The 12,778-nt window shown below is 53.1% G+C and overlaps 44 non-coding genes across 44 annotated transcripts; 16 read left to right on the top strand and 28 right to left on the bottom strand.

Moving 5' to 3' along the window:
- Nucleotides 1-83: 83 nt before the first annotated feature.
- Nucleotides 84-155, bottom strand: Trnad-guc. The gene has a single exon. It is a non-coding gene; the product is annotated as a tRNA-Asp (tRNA).
- Nucleotides 156-262: 107 nt separating this feature from the next.
- Trnai-uau lies at nt 263-354 on the bottom strand. The gene is given in 2 exon segments: nt 263-298; nt 317-354. It is a non-coding gene; the product is annotated as a tRNA-Ile (tRNA).
- Nucleotides 355-732: 378 nt separating this feature from the next.
- Trnar-acg lies at nt 733-805 on the top strand. The gene has a single exon. It is a non-coding gene; the product is annotated as a tRNA-Arg (tRNA).
- Nucleotides 806-1,092: 287 nt separating this feature from the next.
- Nucleotides 1,093-1,164, top strand: Trnam-cau. Its single transcript has one exon. It is a non-coding gene; the product is annotated as a tRNA-Met (tRNA).
- Nucleotides 1,165-1,409: 245 nt separating this feature from the next.
- Trnad-guc lies at nt 1,410-1,481 on the bottom strand. Its single transcript has one exon. It is a non-coding gene; the product is annotated as a tRNA-Asp (tRNA).
- A 107-nt stretch (nt 1,482-1,588) lies between these two features.
- Nucleotides 1,589-1,660, bottom strand: Trnad-guc. The gene has a single exon. It is a non-coding gene; the product is annotated as a tRNA-Asp (tRNA).
- A 107-nt stretch (nt 1,661-1,767) lies between these two features.
- On the bottom strand, nt 1,768-1,859 carry Trnai-uau. The gene is given in 2 exon segments: nt 1,768-1,803; nt 1,822-1,859. It is a non-coding gene; the product is annotated as a tRNA-Ile (tRNA).
- Nucleotides 1,860-2,237: 378 nt separating this feature from the next.
- On the top strand, nt 2,238-2,310 carry Trnar-acg. Its single transcript has one exon. It is a non-coding gene; the product is annotated as a tRNA-Arg (tRNA).
- A 287-nt stretch (nt 2,311-2,597) lies between these two features.
- On the top strand, nt 2,598-2,669 carry Trnam-cau. The gene has a single exon. It is a non-coding gene; the product is annotated as a tRNA-Met (tRNA).
- Nucleotides 2,670-2,914: 245 nt separating this feature from the next.
- Nucleotides 2,915-2,986, bottom strand: Trnad-guc. The gene has a single exon. It is a non-coding gene; the product is annotated as a tRNA-Asp (tRNA).
- A 107-nt stretch (nt 2,987-3,093) lies between these two features.
- Trnad-guc lies at nt 3,094-3,165 on the bottom strand. The gene has a single exon. It is a non-coding gene; the product is annotated as a tRNA-Asp (tRNA).
- Nucleotides 3,166-3,272: 107 nt separating this feature from the next.
- Trnad-guc lies at nt 3,273-3,344 on the bottom strand. The gene has a single exon. It is a non-coding gene; the product is annotated as a tRNA-Asp (tRNA).
- A 107-nt stretch (nt 3,345-3,451) lies between these two features.
- On the bottom strand, nt 3,452-3,543 carry Trnai-uau. The gene is given in 2 exon segments: nt 3,452-3,487; nt 3,506-3,543. It is a non-coding gene; the product is annotated as a tRNA-Ile (tRNA).
- A 378-nt stretch (nt 3,544-3,921) lies between these two features.
- Nucleotides 3,922-3,994, top strand: Trnar-acg. The gene has a single exon. It is a non-coding gene; the product is annotated as a tRNA-Arg (tRNA).
- A 287-nt stretch (nt 3,995-4,281) lies between these two features.
- On the top strand, nt 4,282-4,353 carry Trnam-cau. The gene has a single exon. It is a non-coding gene; the product is annotated as a tRNA-Met (tRNA).
- A 245-nt stretch (nt 4,354-4,598) lies between these two features.
- Nucleotides 4,599-4,670, bottom strand: Trnad-guc. Its single transcript has one exon. It is a non-coding gene; the product is annotated as a tRNA-Asp (tRNA).
- Nucleotides 4,671-4,777: 107 nt separating this feature from the next.
- Nucleotides 4,778-4,849, bottom strand: Trnad-guc. Its single transcript has one exon. It is a non-coding gene; the product is annotated as a tRNA-Asp (tRNA).
- Nucleotides 4,850-4,956: 107 nt separating this feature from the next.
- Nucleotides 4,957-5,028, bottom strand: Trnad-guc. Its single transcript has one exon. It is a non-coding gene; the product is annotated as a tRNA-Asp (tRNA).
- A 107-nt stretch (nt 5,029-5,135) lies between these two features.
- On the bottom strand, nt 5,136-5,227 carry Trnai-uau. Its single transcript is given in 2 exon segments — nt 5,136-5,171; nt 5,190-5,227. It is a non-coding gene; the product is annotated as a tRNA-Ile (tRNA).
- Nucleotides 5,228-5,605: 378 nt separating this feature from the next.
- Nucleotides 5,606-5,678, top strand: Trnar-acg. Its single transcript has one exon. It is a non-coding gene; the product is annotated as a tRNA-Arg (tRNA).
- Nucleotides 5,679-5,965: 287 nt separating this feature from the next.
- On the top strand, nt 5,966-6,037 carry Trnam-cau. The gene has a single exon. It is a non-coding gene; the product is annotated as a tRNA-Met (tRNA).
- A 245-nt stretch (nt 6,038-6,282) lies between these two features.
- Nucleotides 6,283-6,354, bottom strand: Trnad-guc. The gene has a single exon. It is a non-coding gene; the product is annotated as a tRNA-Asp (tRNA).
- Nucleotides 6,355-6,461: 107 nt separating this feature from the next.
- Trnad-guc lies at nt 6,462-6,533 on the bottom strand. Its single transcript has one exon. It is a non-coding gene; the product is annotated as a tRNA-Asp (tRNA).
- A 107-nt stretch (nt 6,534-6,640) lies between these two features.
- Trnai-uau lies at nt 6,641-6,732 on the bottom strand. The gene is given in 2 exon segments: nt 6,641-6,676; nt 6,695-6,732. It is a non-coding gene; the product is annotated as a tRNA-Ile (tRNA).
- A 378-nt stretch (nt 6,733-7,110) lies between these two features.
- Trnar-acg lies at nt 7,111-7,183 on the top strand. The gene has a single exon. It is a non-coding gene; the product is annotated as a tRNA-Arg (tRNA).
- A 287-nt stretch (nt 7,184-7,470) lies between these two features.
- Trnam-cau lies at nt 7,471-7,542 on the top strand. The gene has a single exon. It is a non-coding gene; the product is annotated as a tRNA-Met (tRNA).
- Nucleotides 7,543-7,787: 245 nt separating this feature from the next.
- Trnad-guc lies at nt 7,788-7,859 on the bottom strand. Its single transcript has one exon. It is a non-coding gene; the product is annotated as a tRNA-Asp (tRNA).
- Nucleotides 7,860-7,966: 107 nt separating this feature from the next.
- Nucleotides 7,967-8,038, bottom strand: Trnad-guc. Its single transcript has one exon. It is a non-coding gene; the product is annotated as a tRNA-Asp (tRNA).
- Nucleotides 8,039-8,145: 107 nt separating this feature from the next.
- On the bottom strand, nt 8,146-8,237 carry Trnai-uau. Its single transcript is given in 2 exon segments — nt 8,146-8,181; nt 8,200-8,237. It is a non-coding gene; the product is annotated as a tRNA-Ile (tRNA).
- A 378-nt stretch (nt 8,238-8,615) lies between these two features.
- Trnar-acg lies at nt 8,616-8,688 on the top strand. The gene has a single exon. It is a non-coding gene; the product is annotated as a tRNA-Arg (tRNA).
- A 287-nt stretch (nt 8,689-8,975) lies between these two features.
- On the top strand, nt 8,976-9,047 carry Trnam-cau. Its single transcript has one exon. It is a non-coding gene; the product is annotated as a tRNA-Met (tRNA).
- Nucleotides 9,048-9,292: 245 nt separating this feature from the next.
- Nucleotides 9,293-9,364, bottom strand: Trnad-guc. Its single transcript has one exon. It is a non-coding gene; the product is annotated as a tRNA-Asp (tRNA).
- A 107-nt stretch (nt 9,365-9,471) lies between these two features.
- On the bottom strand, nt 9,472-9,543 carry Trnad-guc. The gene has a single exon. It is a non-coding gene; the product is annotated as a tRNA-Asp (tRNA).
- A 107-nt stretch (nt 9,544-9,650) lies between these two features.
- Trnai-uau lies at nt 9,651-9,742 on the bottom strand. Its single transcript is given in 2 exon segments — nt 9,651-9,686; nt 9,705-9,742. It is a non-coding gene; the product is annotated as a tRNA-Ile (tRNA).
- A 378-nt stretch (nt 9,743-10,120) lies between these two features.
- Trnar-acg lies at nt 10,121-10,193 on the top strand. Its single transcript has one exon. It is a non-coding gene; the product is annotated as a tRNA-Arg (tRNA).
- A 287-nt stretch (nt 10,194-10,480) lies between these two features.
- Nucleotides 10,481-10,552, top strand: Trnam-cau. The gene has a single exon. It is a non-coding gene; the product is annotated as a tRNA-Met (tRNA).
- A 245-nt stretch (nt 10,553-10,797) lies between these two features.
- On the bottom strand, nt 10,798-10,869 carry Trnad-guc. Its single transcript has one exon. It is a non-coding gene; the product is annotated as a tRNA-Asp (tRNA).
- Nucleotides 10,870-10,976: 107 nt separating this feature from the next.
- Trnad-guc lies at nt 10,977-11,048 on the bottom strand. Its single transcript has one exon. It is a non-coding gene; the product is annotated as a tRNA-Asp (tRNA).
- A 107-nt stretch (nt 11,049-11,155) lies between these two features.
- Trnai-uau lies at nt 11,156-11,247 on the bottom strand. Its single transcript is given in 2 exon segments — nt 11,156-11,191; nt 11,210-11,247. It is a non-coding gene; the product is annotated as a tRNA-Ile (tRNA).
- Nucleotides 11,248-11,625: 378 nt separating this feature from the next.
- Trnar-acg lies at nt 11,626-11,698 on the top strand. Its single transcript has one exon. It is a non-coding gene; the product is annotated as a tRNA-Arg (tRNA).
- A 287-nt stretch (nt 11,699-11,985) lies between these two features.
- Nucleotides 11,986-12,057, top strand: Trnam-cau. Its single transcript has one exon. It is a non-coding gene; the product is annotated as a tRNA-Met (tRNA).
- A 245-nt stretch (nt 12,058-12,302) lies between these two features.
- On the bottom strand, nt 12,303-12,374 carry Trnad-guc. The gene has a single exon. It is a non-coding gene; the product is annotated as a tRNA-Asp (tRNA).
- Nucleotides 12,375-12,481: 107 nt separating this feature from the next.
- Trnad-guc lies at nt 12,482-12,553 on the bottom strand. The gene has a single exon. It is a non-coding gene; the product is annotated as a tRNA-Asp (tRNA).
- Nucleotides 12,554-12,660: 107 nt separating this feature from the next.
- On the bottom strand, nt 12,661-12,752 carry Trnai-uau. The gene is given in 2 exon segments: nt 12,661-12,696; nt 12,715-12,752. It is a non-coding gene; the product is annotated as a tRNA-Ile (tRNA).
- Between the last annotated feature and the right edge of the window lie 26 nt (nt 12,753-12,778).

Below are 12,778 nucleotides of genomic sequence, written 5' to 3'. Positions count from 1 at the left end.
GCGAGAGATATGGTGCAAGTAGCCGCAAACGTCCTACACTAAGTTCGGCGAGTGAAAGAGCAGCAATTAAAAATCGGATGTGCCTCCCCGGCGGGGAATCGAACCCCGGTCTCCCGCGTGACAGGCGGGGATACTAACCACTATACTACCGAGGAAGACGCAGCTAGCGTCTCGAATACACAATTATGTTACTCAAATAGCTGATACATCTCAAACCTAGCCTCCTGTTGCTGTCAGAGACAGCTGCTAAGAAATAAAAGTATGCCCCAGGTGAGGCTCGAACTCACAACCCCGGCATTGCTCACGGCTACTGCCTTATAAGTACCGTGCGCTAACCAATTGCGCCACTGGGGCTACGACACAGTGTTCTCAGTTAGCGGTATTCACTTTGCTGCAAACCAGTGGTGGCCACAGAAACATACGATCGCCACCTGATGCCATACTGCGACTTTGGCACCTGACTACCAATGCTTCGTGCTATTCTTGTTTCATATGCTACGCTGACATGCACATCAACCGGCTCTGGTCGTCGAGAAAACGCGGGAAAACGCGCGCCTTGCCTTCTGCTACCTGTCGAGCAGCGAGAGCAGATGTGTGGCAAGCTCTAAGCTCTGCAGGCGCACTGCGGCCACGCAGCTGGACGAGAGGTACCTTCCTTGGGAGCTTGCTCAGCCATGGAGAACACGTTTCTTCGCCAATTGCACTTGCCTCGTAGAAAGAAATGCTGCCACTGGCCCTGTGGCGCAACGGATAACGCGTCTGACTACGGATCAGAAGATTCCAGGTTCGAATCCTGGCAGGGTCGGCATTTTGTTGGTTGCCGACGCGTAGCTGGGCAGTGGATTTCGTATGTCGACGCATCGCGGAGTGCTTTGTTACTCCTGTGCATCTCGCAGCTGCATGTCGAGTCAATCGTGGTAAATATCGCAGCCTGCAAGCGTCAGCGTAGCGTCAGTCGAGCAAAGTCGAGACAAGTCAAGCTGAGAGCTGTGGGAGATGATACGCAATTAAGTACAGGCGTGTGAAAGCGACGCAGACAACGCTTTCCAAGTGTCCCACGTCACGTGGCGAAGAGCCAGCGCAACCCCAGCCAGCAGAGTGGCGCAGTGGAAGCGTGCTGGGCCCATAACCCAGAGGTCCGTGGATCGAAACCACGCTCTGCTAAAATTATTTCTTTTGCAGACTGTGTCGAGCTCGATTATTACGCCCACAGCGTCGGCTGGGGTGCCTTGATTCAGCGTTAACAGCAAACCCAGTAATTCTGAAGTGTGAAGAATGCGAGAACCACTTCCTAAGATGTAGCATTTTTTAAGATTTTGCACCAACTACACTCCTTGATCGCAAAGTTAATGCTCTTACGACCCCCATACGCGCAACACTCGAACAGGTTTGTGAGATAAAAATCGCATCTCCCCGGCGGGGAATCGAACCCCGGTCTCCCGCGTGACAGGCGGGGATACTAACCACTATACTACCGAGGATGCGATGTAAACAGGTGCCTGTGTGCGAGAGATATGGTGCAAGTAGCCGCAAACGTCCTACACTAAGTTCGGCGAGTGAAAGAGCAGCAATTAAAAATCGGATGTGCCTCCCCGGCGGGGAATCGAACCCCGGTCTCCCGCGTGACAGGCGGGGATACTAACCACTATACTACCGAGGAAGACGCAGCTAGCGTCTCGAATACACAATTATGTTACTCAAATAGCTGATACATCTCAAACCTAGCCTCCTGTTGCTGTCAGAGACAGCTGCTAAGAAATAAAAGTATGCCCCAGGTGAGGCTCGAACTCACAACCCCGGCATTGCTCACGGCTACTGCCTTATAAGTACCGTGCGCTAACCAATTGCGCCACTGGGGCTACGACACAGTGTTCTCAGTTAGCGGTATTCACTTTGCTGCAAACCAGTGGTGGCCACAGAAACATACGATCGCCACCTGATGCCATACTGCGACTTTGGCACCTGACTACCAATGCTTCGTGCTATTCTTGTTTCATATGCTACGCTGACATGCACATCAACCGGCTCTGGTCGTCGAGAAAACGCGGGAAAACGCGCGCCTTGCCTTCTGCTACCTGTCGAGCAGCGAGAGCAGATGTGTGGCAAGCTCTAAGCTCTGCAGGCGCACTGCGGCCACGCAGCTGGACGAGAGGTACCTTCCTTGGGAGCTTGCTCAGCCATGGAGAACACGTTTCTTCGCCAATTGCACTTGCCTCGTAGAAAGAAATGCTGCCACTGGCCCTGTGGCGCAACGGATAACGCGTCTGACTACGGATCAGAAGATTCCAGGTTCGAATCCTGGCAGGGTCGGCATTTTGTTGGTTGCCGACGCGTAGCTGGGCAGTGGATTTCGTATGTCGACGCATCGCGGAGTGCTTTGTTACTCCTGTGCATCTCGCAGCTGCATGTCGAGTCAATCGTGGTAAATATCGCAGCCTGCAAGCGTCAGCGTAGCGTCAGTCGAGCAAAGTCGAGACAAGTCAAGCTGAGAGCTGTGGGAGATGATACGCAATTAAGTACAGGCGTGTGAAAGCGACGCAGACAACGCTTTCCAAGTGTCCCACGTCACGTGGCGAAGAGCCAGCGCAACCCCAGCCAGCAGAGTGGCGCAGTGGAAGCGTGCTGGGCCCATAACCCAGAGGTCCGTGGATCGAAACCACGCTCTGCTAAAATTATTTCTTTTGCAGACTGTGTCGAGCTCGATTATTACGCCCACAGCGTCGGCTGGGGTGCCTTGATTCAGCGTTAACAGCAAACCCAGTAATTCTGAAGTGTGAAGAATGCGAGAACCACTTCCTAAGATGTAGCATTTTTTAAGATTTTGCACCAACTACACTCCTTGATCGCAAAGTTAATGCTCTTACGACCCCCATACGCGCAACACTCGAACAGGTTTGTGAGATAAAAATCGCATCTCCCCGGCGGGGAATCGAACCCCGGTCTCCCGCGTGACAGGCGGGGATACTAACCACTATACTACCGAGGATGCGATGTAAACAGGTGCCTGTGTGCGAGAGATATGGTGCAAGTAGCCGCAAACGTCCTACACTAAGTTCGGCGAGTGAAAGAGCAGCAATTAAAAATCGGATGTGCCTCCCCGGCGGGGAATCGAACCCCGGTCTCCCGCGTGACAGGCGGGGATACTAACCACTATACTACCGAGGATGCGATGTAAACAGGTGCCTGTGTGCGAGAGATATGGTGCAAGTAGCCGCAAACGTCCTACACTAAGTTCGGCGAGTGAAAGAGCAGCAATTAAAAATCGGATGTGCCTCCCCGGCGGGGAATCGAACCCCGGTCTCCCGCGTGACAGGCGGGGATACTAACCACTATACTACCGAGGAAGACGCAGCTAGCGTCTCGAATACACAATTATGTTACTCAAATAGCTGATACATCTCAAACCTAGCCTCCTGTTGCTGTCAGAGACAGCTGCTAAGAAATAAAAGTATGCCCCAGGTGAGGCTCGAACTCACAACCCCGGCATTGCTCACGGCTACTGCCTTATAAGTACCGTGCGCTAACCAATTGCGCCACTGGGGCTACGACACAGTGTTCTCAGTTAGCGGTATTCACTTTGCTGCAAACCAGTGGTGGCCACAGAAACATACGATCGCCACCTGATGCCATACTGCGACTTTGGCACCTGACTACCAATGCTTCGTGCTATTCTTGTTTCATATGCTACGCTGACATGCACATCAACCGGCTCTGGTCGTCGAGAAAACGCGGGAAAACGCGCGCCTTGCCTTCTGCTACCTGTCGAGCAGCGAGAGCAGATGTGTGGCAAGCTCTAAGCTCTGCAGGCGCACTGCGGCCACGCAGCTGGACGAGAGGTACCTTCCTTGGGAGCTTGCTCAGCCATGGAGAACACGTTTCTTCGCCAATTGCACTTGCCTCGTAGAAAGAAATGCTGCCACTGGCCCTGTGGCGCAACGGATAACGCGTCTGACTACGGATCAGAAGATTCCAGGTTCGAATCCTGGCAGGGTCGGCATTTTGTTGGTTGCCGACGCGTAGCTGGGCAGTGGATTTCGTATGTCGACGCATCGCGGAGTGCTTTGTTACTCCTGTGCATCTCGCAGCTGCATGTCGAGTCAATCGTGGTAAATATCGCAGCCTGCAAGCGTCAGCGTAGCGTCAGTCGAGCAAAGTCGAGACAAGTCAAGCTGAGAGCTGTGGGAGATGATACGCAATTAAGTACAGGCGTGTGAAAGCGACGCAGACAACGCTTTCCAAGTGTCCCACGTCACGTGGCGAAGAGCCAGCGCAACCCCAGCCAGCAGAGTGGCGCAGTGGAAGCGTGCTGGGCCCATAACCCAGAGGTCCGTGGATCGAAACCACGCTCTGCTAAAATTATTTCTTTTGCAGACTGTGTCGAGCTCGATTATTACGCCCACAGCGTCGGCTGGGGTGCCTTGATTCAGCGTTAACAGCAAACCCAGTAATTCTGAAGTGTGAAGAATGCGAGAACCACTTCCTAAGATGTAGCATTTTTTAAGATTTTGCACCAACTACACTCCTTGATCGCAAAGTTAATGCTCTTACGACCCCCATACGCGCAACACTCGAACAGGTTTGTGAGATAAAAATCGCATCTCCCCGGCGGGGAATCGAACCCCGGTCTCCCGCGTGACAGGCGGGGATACTAACCACTATACTACCGAGGATGCGATGTAAACAGGTGCCTGTGTGCGAGAGATATGGTGCAAGTAGCCGCAAACGTCCTACACTAAGTTCGGCGAGTGAAAGAGCAGCAATTAAAAATCGGATGTGCCTCCCCGGCGGGGAATCGAACCCCGGTCTCCCGCGTGACAGGCGGGGATACTAACCACTATACTACCGAGGATGCGATGTAAACAGGTGCCTGTGTGCGAGAGATATGGTGCAAGTAGCCGCAAACGTCCTACACTAAGTTCGGCGAGTGAAAGAGCAGCAATTAAAAATCGGATGTGCCTCCCCGGCGGGGAATCGAACCCCGGTCTCCCGCGTGACAGGCGGGGATACTAACCACTATACTACCGAGGAAGACGCAGCTAGCGTCTCGAATACACAATTATGTTACTCAAATAGCTGATACATCTCAAACCTAGCCTCCTGTTGCTGTCAGAGACAGCTGCTAAGAAATAAAAGTATGCCCCAGGTGAGGCTCGAACTCACAACCCCGGCATTGCTCACGGCTACTGCCTTATAAGTACCGTGCGCTAACCAATTGCGCCACTGGGGCTACGACACAGTGTTCTCAGTTAGCGGTATTCACTTTGCTGCAAACCAGTGGTGGCCACAGAAACATACGATCGCCACCTGATGCCATACTGCGACTTTGGCACCTGACTACCAATGCTTCGTGCTATTCTTGTTTCATATGCTACGCTGACATGCACATCAACCGGCTCTGGTCGTCGAGAAAACGCGGGAAAACGCGCGCCTTGCCTTCTGCTACCTGTCGAGCAGCGAGAGCAGATGTGTGGCAAGCTCTAAGCTCTGCAGGCGCACTGCGGCCACGCAGCTGGACGAGAGGTACCTTCCTTGGGAGCTTGCTCAGCCATGGAGAACACGTTTCTTCGCCAATTGCACTTGCCTCGTAGAAAGAAATGCTGCCACTGGCCCTGTGGCGCAACGGATAACGCGTCTGACTACGGATCAGAAGATTCCAGGTTCGAATCCTGGCAGGGTCGGCATTTTGTTGGTTGCCGACGCGTAGCTGGGCAGTGGATTTCGTATGTCGACGCATCGCGGAGTGCTTTGTTACTCCTGTGCATCTCGCAGCTGCATGTCGAGTCAATCGTGGTAAATATCGCAGCCTGCAAGCGTCAGCGTAGCGTCAGTCGAGCAAAGTCGAGACAAGTCAAGCTGAGAGCTGTGGGAGATGATACGCAATTAAGTACAGGCGTGTGAAAGCGACGCAGACAACGCTTTCCAAGTGTCCCACGTCACGTGGCGAAGAGCCAGCGCAACCCCAGCCAGCAGAGTGGCGCAGTGGAAGCGTGCTGGGCCCATAACCCAGAGGTCCGTGGATCGAAACCACGCTCTGCTAAAATTATTTCTTTTGCAGACTGTGTCGAGCTCGATTATTACGCCCACAGCGTCGGCTGGGGTGCCTTGATTCAGCGTTAACAGCAAACCCAGTAATTCTGAAGTGTGAAGAATGCGAGAACCACTTCCTAAGATGTAGCATTTTTTAAGATTTTGCACCAACTACACTCCTTGATCGCAAAGTTAATGCTCTTACGACCCCCATACGCGCAACACTCGAACAGGTTTGTGAGATAAAAATCGCATCTCCCCGGCGGGGAATCGAACCCCGGTCTCCCGCGTGACAGGCGGGGATACTAACCACTATACTACCGAGGATGCGATGTAAACAGGTGCCTGTGTGCGAGAGATATGGTGCAAGTAGCCGCAAACGTCCTACACTAAGTTCGGCGCGTGAAAGAGCAGCAATTAAAAATCGGATGTGCCTCCCCGGCGGGGAATCGAACCCCGGTCTCCCGCGTGACAGGCGGGGATACTAACCACTATACTACCGAGGAAGACGCAGCTAGCGTCTCGAATACACAATTATGTTACTCAAATAGCTGATACATCTCAAACCTAGCCTCCTGTTGCTGTCAGAGACAGCTGCTAAGAAATAAAAGTATGCCCCAGGTGAGGCTCGAACTCACAACCCCGGCATTGCTCACGGCTACTGCCTTATAAGTACCGTGCGCTAACCAATTGCGCCACTGGGGCTACGACACAGTGTTCTCAGTTAGCGGTATTCACTTTGCTGCAAACCAGTGGTGGCCACAGAAACATACGATCGCCACCTGATGCCATACTGCGACTTTGGCACCTGACTACCAATGCTTCGTGCTATTCTTGTTTCATATGCTACGCTGACATGCACATCAACCGGCTCTGGTCGTCGAGAAAACGCGGGAAAACGCGCGCCTTGCCTTCTGCTACCTGTCGAGCAGCGAGAGCAGATGTGTGGCAAGCTCTAAGCTCTGCAGGCGCACTGCGGCCACGCAGCTGGACGAGAGGTACCTTCCTTGGGAGCTTGCTCAGCCATGGAGAACACGTTTCTTCGCCAATTGCACTTGCCTCGTAGAAAGAAATGCTGCCACTGGCCCTGTGGCGCAACGGATAACGCGTCTGACTACGGATCAGAAGATTCCAGGTTCGAATCCTGGCAGGGTCGGCATTTTGTTGGTTGCCGACGCGTAGCTGGGCAGTGGATTTCGTATGTCGACGCATCGCGGAGTGCTTTGTTACTCCTGTGCATCTCGCAGCTGCATGTCGAGTCAATCGTGGTAAATATCGCAGCCTGCAAGCGTCAGCGTAGCGTCAGTCGAGCAAAGTCGAGACAAGTCAAGCTGAGAGCTGTGGGAGATGATACGCAATTAAGTACAGGCGTGTGAAAGCGACGCAGACAACGCTTTCCAAGTGTCCCACGTCACGTGGCGAAGAGCCAGCGCAACCCCAGCCAGCAGAGTGGCGCAGTGGAAGCGTGCTGGGCCCATAACCCAGAGGTCCGTGGATCGAAACCACGCTCTGCTAAAATTATTTCTTTTGCAGACTGTGTCGAGCTCGATTATTACGCCCACAGCGTCGGCTGGGGTGCCTTGATTCAGCGTTAACAGCAAACCCAGTAATTCTGAAGTGTGAAGAATGCGAGAACCACTTCCTAAGATGTAGCATTTTTTAAGATTTTGCACCAACTACACTCCTTGATCGCAAAGTTAATGCTCTTACGACCCCCATACGCGCAACACTCGAACAGGTTTGTGAGATAAAAATCGCATCTCCCCGGCGGGGAATCGAACCCCGGTCTCCCGCGTGACAGGCGGGGATACTAACCACTATACTACCGAGGATGCGATGTAAACAGGTGCCTGTGTGCGAGAGATATGGTGCAAGTAGCCGCAAACGTCCTACACTAAGTTCGGCGAGTGAAAGAGCAGCAATTAAAAATCGGATGTGCCTCCCCGGCGGGGAATCGAACCCCGGTCTCCCGCGTGACAGGCGGGGATACTAACCACTATACTACCGAGGAAGACGCAGCTAGCGTCTCGAATACACAATTATGTTACTCAAATAGCTGATACATCTCAAACCTAGCCTCCTGTTGCTGTCAGAGACAGCTGCTAAGAAATAAAAGTATGCCCCAGGTGAGGCTCGAACTCACAACCCCGGCATTGCTCACGGCTACTGCCTTATAAGTACCGTGCGCTAACCAATTGCGCCACTGGGGCTACGACACAGTGTTCTCAGTTAGCGGTATTCACTTTGCTGCAAACCAGTGGTGGCCACAGAAACATACGATCGCCACCTGATGCCATACTGCGACTTTGGCACCTGACTACCAATGCTTCGTGCTATTCTTGTTTCATATGCTACGCTGACATGCACATCAACCGGCTCTGGTCGTCGAGAAAACGCGGGAAAACGCGCGCCTTGCCTTCTGCTACCTGTCGAGCAGCGAGAGCAGATGTGTGGCAAGCTCTAAGCTCTGCAGGCGCACTGCGGCCACGCAGCTGGACGAGAGGTACCTTCCTTGGGAGCTTGCTCAGCCATGGAGAACACGTTTCTTCGCCAATTGCACTTGCCTCGTAGAAAGAAATGCTGCCACTGGCCCTGTGGCGCAACGGATAACGCGTCTGACTACGGATCAGAAGATTCCAGGTTCGAATCCTGGCAGGGTCGGCATTTTGTTGGTTGCCGACGCGTAGCTGGGCAGTGGATTTCGTATGTCGACGCATCGCGGAGTGCTTTGTTACTCCTGTGCATCTCGCAGCTGCATGTCGAGTCAATCGTGGTAAATATCGCAGCCTGCAAGCGTCAGCGTAGCGTCAGTCGAGCAAAGTCGAGACAAGTCAAGCTGAGAGCTGTGGGAGATGATACGCAATTAAGTACAGGCGTGTGAAAGCGACGCAGACAACGCTTTCCAAGTGTCCCACGTCACGTGGCGAAGAGCCAGCGCAACCCCAGCCAGCAGAGTGGCGCAGTGGAAGCGTGCTGGGCCCATAACCCAGAGGTCCGTGGATCGAAACCACGCTCTGCTAAAATTATTTCTTTTGCAGACTGTGTCGAGCTCGATTATTACGTCCACAGCGTCGGCTGGGGTGCCTTGATTCAGCGTTAACAGCAAACCCAGTAATTCTGAAGTGTGAAGAATGCGAGAACCACTTCCTAAGATGTAGCATTTTTTAAGATTTTGCACCAACTACACTCCTTGATCGCAAAGTTAATGCTCTTACGACCCCCATACGCGCAACACTCGAACAGGTTTGTGAGATAAAAATCGCATCTCCCCGGCGGGGAATCGAACCCCGGTCTCCCGCGTGACAGGCGGGGATACTAACCACTATACTACCGAGGATGCGATGTAAACAGGTGCCTGTGTGCGAGAGATATGGTGCAAGTAGCCGCAAACGTCCTACACTAAGTTCGGCGAGTGAAAGAGCAGCAATTAAAAATCGGATGTGCCTCCCCGGCGGGGAATCGAACCCCGGTCTCCCGCGTGACAGGCGGGGATACTAACCACTATACTACCGAGGAAGACGCAGCTAGCGTCTCGAATACACAATTATGTTACTCAAATAGCTGATACATCTCAAACCTAGCCTCCTGTTGCTGTCAGAGACAGCTGCTAAGAAATAAAAGTATGCCCCAGGTGAGGCTCGAACTCACAACCCCGGCATTGCTCACGGCTACTGCCTCATAAGTACCGTGCGCTAACCAATTGCGCCACTGGGGCTACGACACAGTGTTCTCAGTTAGCGGTATTCACTTTGCTGCAAACCAGTGGTGGCCACAGAAACATACGATCGCCACCTGATGCCATACTGCGACTTTGGCACCTGACTACCAATGCTTCGTGCTATTCTTGTTTCATATGCTACGCTGACATGCACATCAACCGGCTCTGGTCGTCGAGAAAACGCGGGAAAACGCGCGCCTTGCCTTCTGCTACCTGTCGAGCAGCGAGAGCAGATGTGTGGCAAGCTCTAAGCTCTGCAGGCGCACTGCGGCCACGCAGCTGGACGAGAGGTACCTTCCTTGGGAGCTTGCTCAGCCATGGAGAACACGTTTCTTCGCCAATTGCACTTGCCTCGTAGAAAGAAATGCTGCCACTGGCCCTGTGGCGCAACGGATAACGCGTCTGACTACGGATCAGAAGATTCCAGGTTCGAATCCTGGCAGGGTCGGCATTTTGTTGGTTGCCGACGCGTAGCTGGGCAGTGGATTTCGTATGTCGACGCATCGCGGAGTGCTTTGTTACTCCTGTGCATCTCGCAGCTGCATGTCGAGTCAATCGTGGTAAATATCGCAGCCTGCAAGCGTCAGCGTAGCGTCAGTCGAGCAAAGTCGAGACAAGTCAAGCTGAGAGCTGTGGGAGATGATACGCAATTAAGTACAGGCGTGTGAAAGCGACGCAGACAACGCTTTCCAAGTGTCCCACGTCACGTGGCGAAGAGCCAGCGCAACCCCAGCCAGCAGAGTGGCGCAGTGGAAGCGTGCTGGGCCCATAACCCAGAGGTCCGTGGATCGAAACCACGCTCTGCTAAAATTATTTCTTTTGCAGACTGTGTCGAGCTCGATTATTACGTCCACAGCGTCGGCTGGGGTGCCTTGATTCAGCGTTAACAGCAAACCCAGTAATTCTGAAGTGTGAAGAATGCGAGAACCACTTCCTAAGATGTAGCATTTTTTAAGATTTTGCACCAACTACACTCCTTGATCGCAAAGTTAATGCTCTTACGACCCCCATACGCGCAACACTCGAACAGGTTTGTGAGATAAAAACCGCATCTCCCCGGCGGGGAATCGAACCCCGGTCTCCCGCGTGACAGGCGGGGATACTAACCACTATACTACCGAGGATGCGATGTAAACAGGTGCCTGTGTGCGAGAGATATGGTGCAAGTAGCCGCAAACGTCCTACACTAAGTTCGGCGAGTGAAAGAGCAGCAATTAAAAATCGGATGTGCCTCCCCGGCGGGGAATCGAACCCCGGTCTCCCGCGTGACAGGCGGGGATACTAACCACTACACTACCGAGGAAGACGCAGCTAGCGTCTCGAATACACAATTATGTTACTCAAATAGCTGATACATCTCAAACCTAGCCTCCTGTTGCTGTCAGAGACAGCTGCTAAGAAATAAAAGTATGCCCCAGGTGAGGCTCGAACTCACAACCCCGGCATTGCTCACGGCTACTGCCTTATAAGTACCGTGCGCTAACCAATTGCGCCACTGGGGCTACGACACAGTGTTCTCAGTTAGCGGTATTCACTTTGCTGCAAACCAGTGGTGGCCACAGAAACATACGATCGCCACCTGATGCCATACTGCGACTTTGGCACCTGACTACCAATGCTTCGTGCTATTCTTGTTTCATATGCTACGCTGACATGCACATCAACCGGCTCTGGTCGTCGAGAAAACGCGGGAAAACGCGCGCCTTGCCTTCTGCTACCTGTCGAGCAGCGAGAGCAGATGTGTGGCAAGCTCTAAGCTCTGCAGGCGCACTGCGGCCACGCAGCTGGACGAGAGGTACCTTCCTTGGGAGCTTGCTCAGCCATGGAGAACACGTTTCTTCGCCAATTGCACTTGCCTCGTAGAAAGAAATGCTGCCACTGGCCCTGTGGCGCAACGGATAACGCGTCTGACTACGGATCAGAAGATTCCAGGTTCGAATCCTGGCAGGGTCGGCATTTTGTTGGTTGCCGACGCGTAGCTGGGCAGTGGATTTCGTATGTCGACGCATCGCGGAGTGCTTTGTTACTCCTGTGCATCTCGCAGCTGCATGTCGAGTCAATCGTGGTAAATATCGCAGCCTGCAAGCGTCAGCGTAGCGTCAGTCGAGCAAAGTCGAGACAAGTCAAGCTGAGAGCTGTGGGAGATGATACGCAATTAAGTACAGGCGTGTGAAAGCGACGCAGACAACGCTTTCCAAGTGTCCCACGTCACGTGGCGAAGAGCCAGCGCAACCCCAGCCAGCAGAGTGGCGCAGTGGAAGCGTGCTGGGCCCATAACCCAGAGGTCCGTGGATCGAAACCACGCTCTGCTAAAATTATTTCTTTTGCAGACTGTGTCGAGCTCGATTATTACGTCCACAGCGTCGGCTGGGGTGCCTTGATTCAGCGTTAACAGCAAACCCAGTAATTCTGAAGTGTGAAGAATGCGAGAACCACTTCCTAAGATGTAGCATTTTTTAAGATTTTGCACCAACTACACTCCTTGATCGCAAAGTTAATGCTCTTACGACCCCCATACGCGCAACACTCGAACAGGTTTGTGAGATAAAAATCGCATCTCCCCGGCGGGGAATCGAACCCCGGTCTCCCGCGTGACAGGCGGGGATACTAACCACTATACTACCGAGGATGCGATGTAAACAGGTGCCTGTGTGCGAGAGATATGGTGCAAGTAGCCGCAAACGTCCTACACTAAGTTCGGCGAGTGAAAGAGCAGCAATTAAAAATCGGATGTGCCTCCCCGGCGGGGAATCGAACCCCGGTCTCCCGCGTGACAGGCGGGGATACTAACCACTACACTACCGAGGAAGACGCAGCTAGCGTCTCGAATACACAATTATGTTACTCAAATAGCTGATACATCTCAAACCTAGCCTCCTGTTGCTGTCAGAGACAGCTGCTAAGAAATAAAAGTATGCCCCAGGTGAGGCTCGAACTCACAACCCCGGCATTGCTCACGGCTACTGCCTTATAAGTACCGTGCGCTAACCAATTGCGCCACTGGGGCTACGACACAGTGTTCTCAGTTAGCGG

The sequence above is a fragment of the Schistocerca americana genome, chromosome 8 (genome assembly GCF_021461395.2).
Source record: "Schistocerca americana isolate TAMUIC-IGC-003095 chromosome 8, iqSchAmer2.1, whole genome shotgun sequence".
NCBI lineage: Eukaryota > Metazoa > Arthropoda > Insecta > Orthoptera > Acrididae > Schistocerca > Schistocerca americana.
Note: the sequence above shows the minus strand (reverse complement) of the source record. Positions and strands in the feature narration are given on the sequence as shown.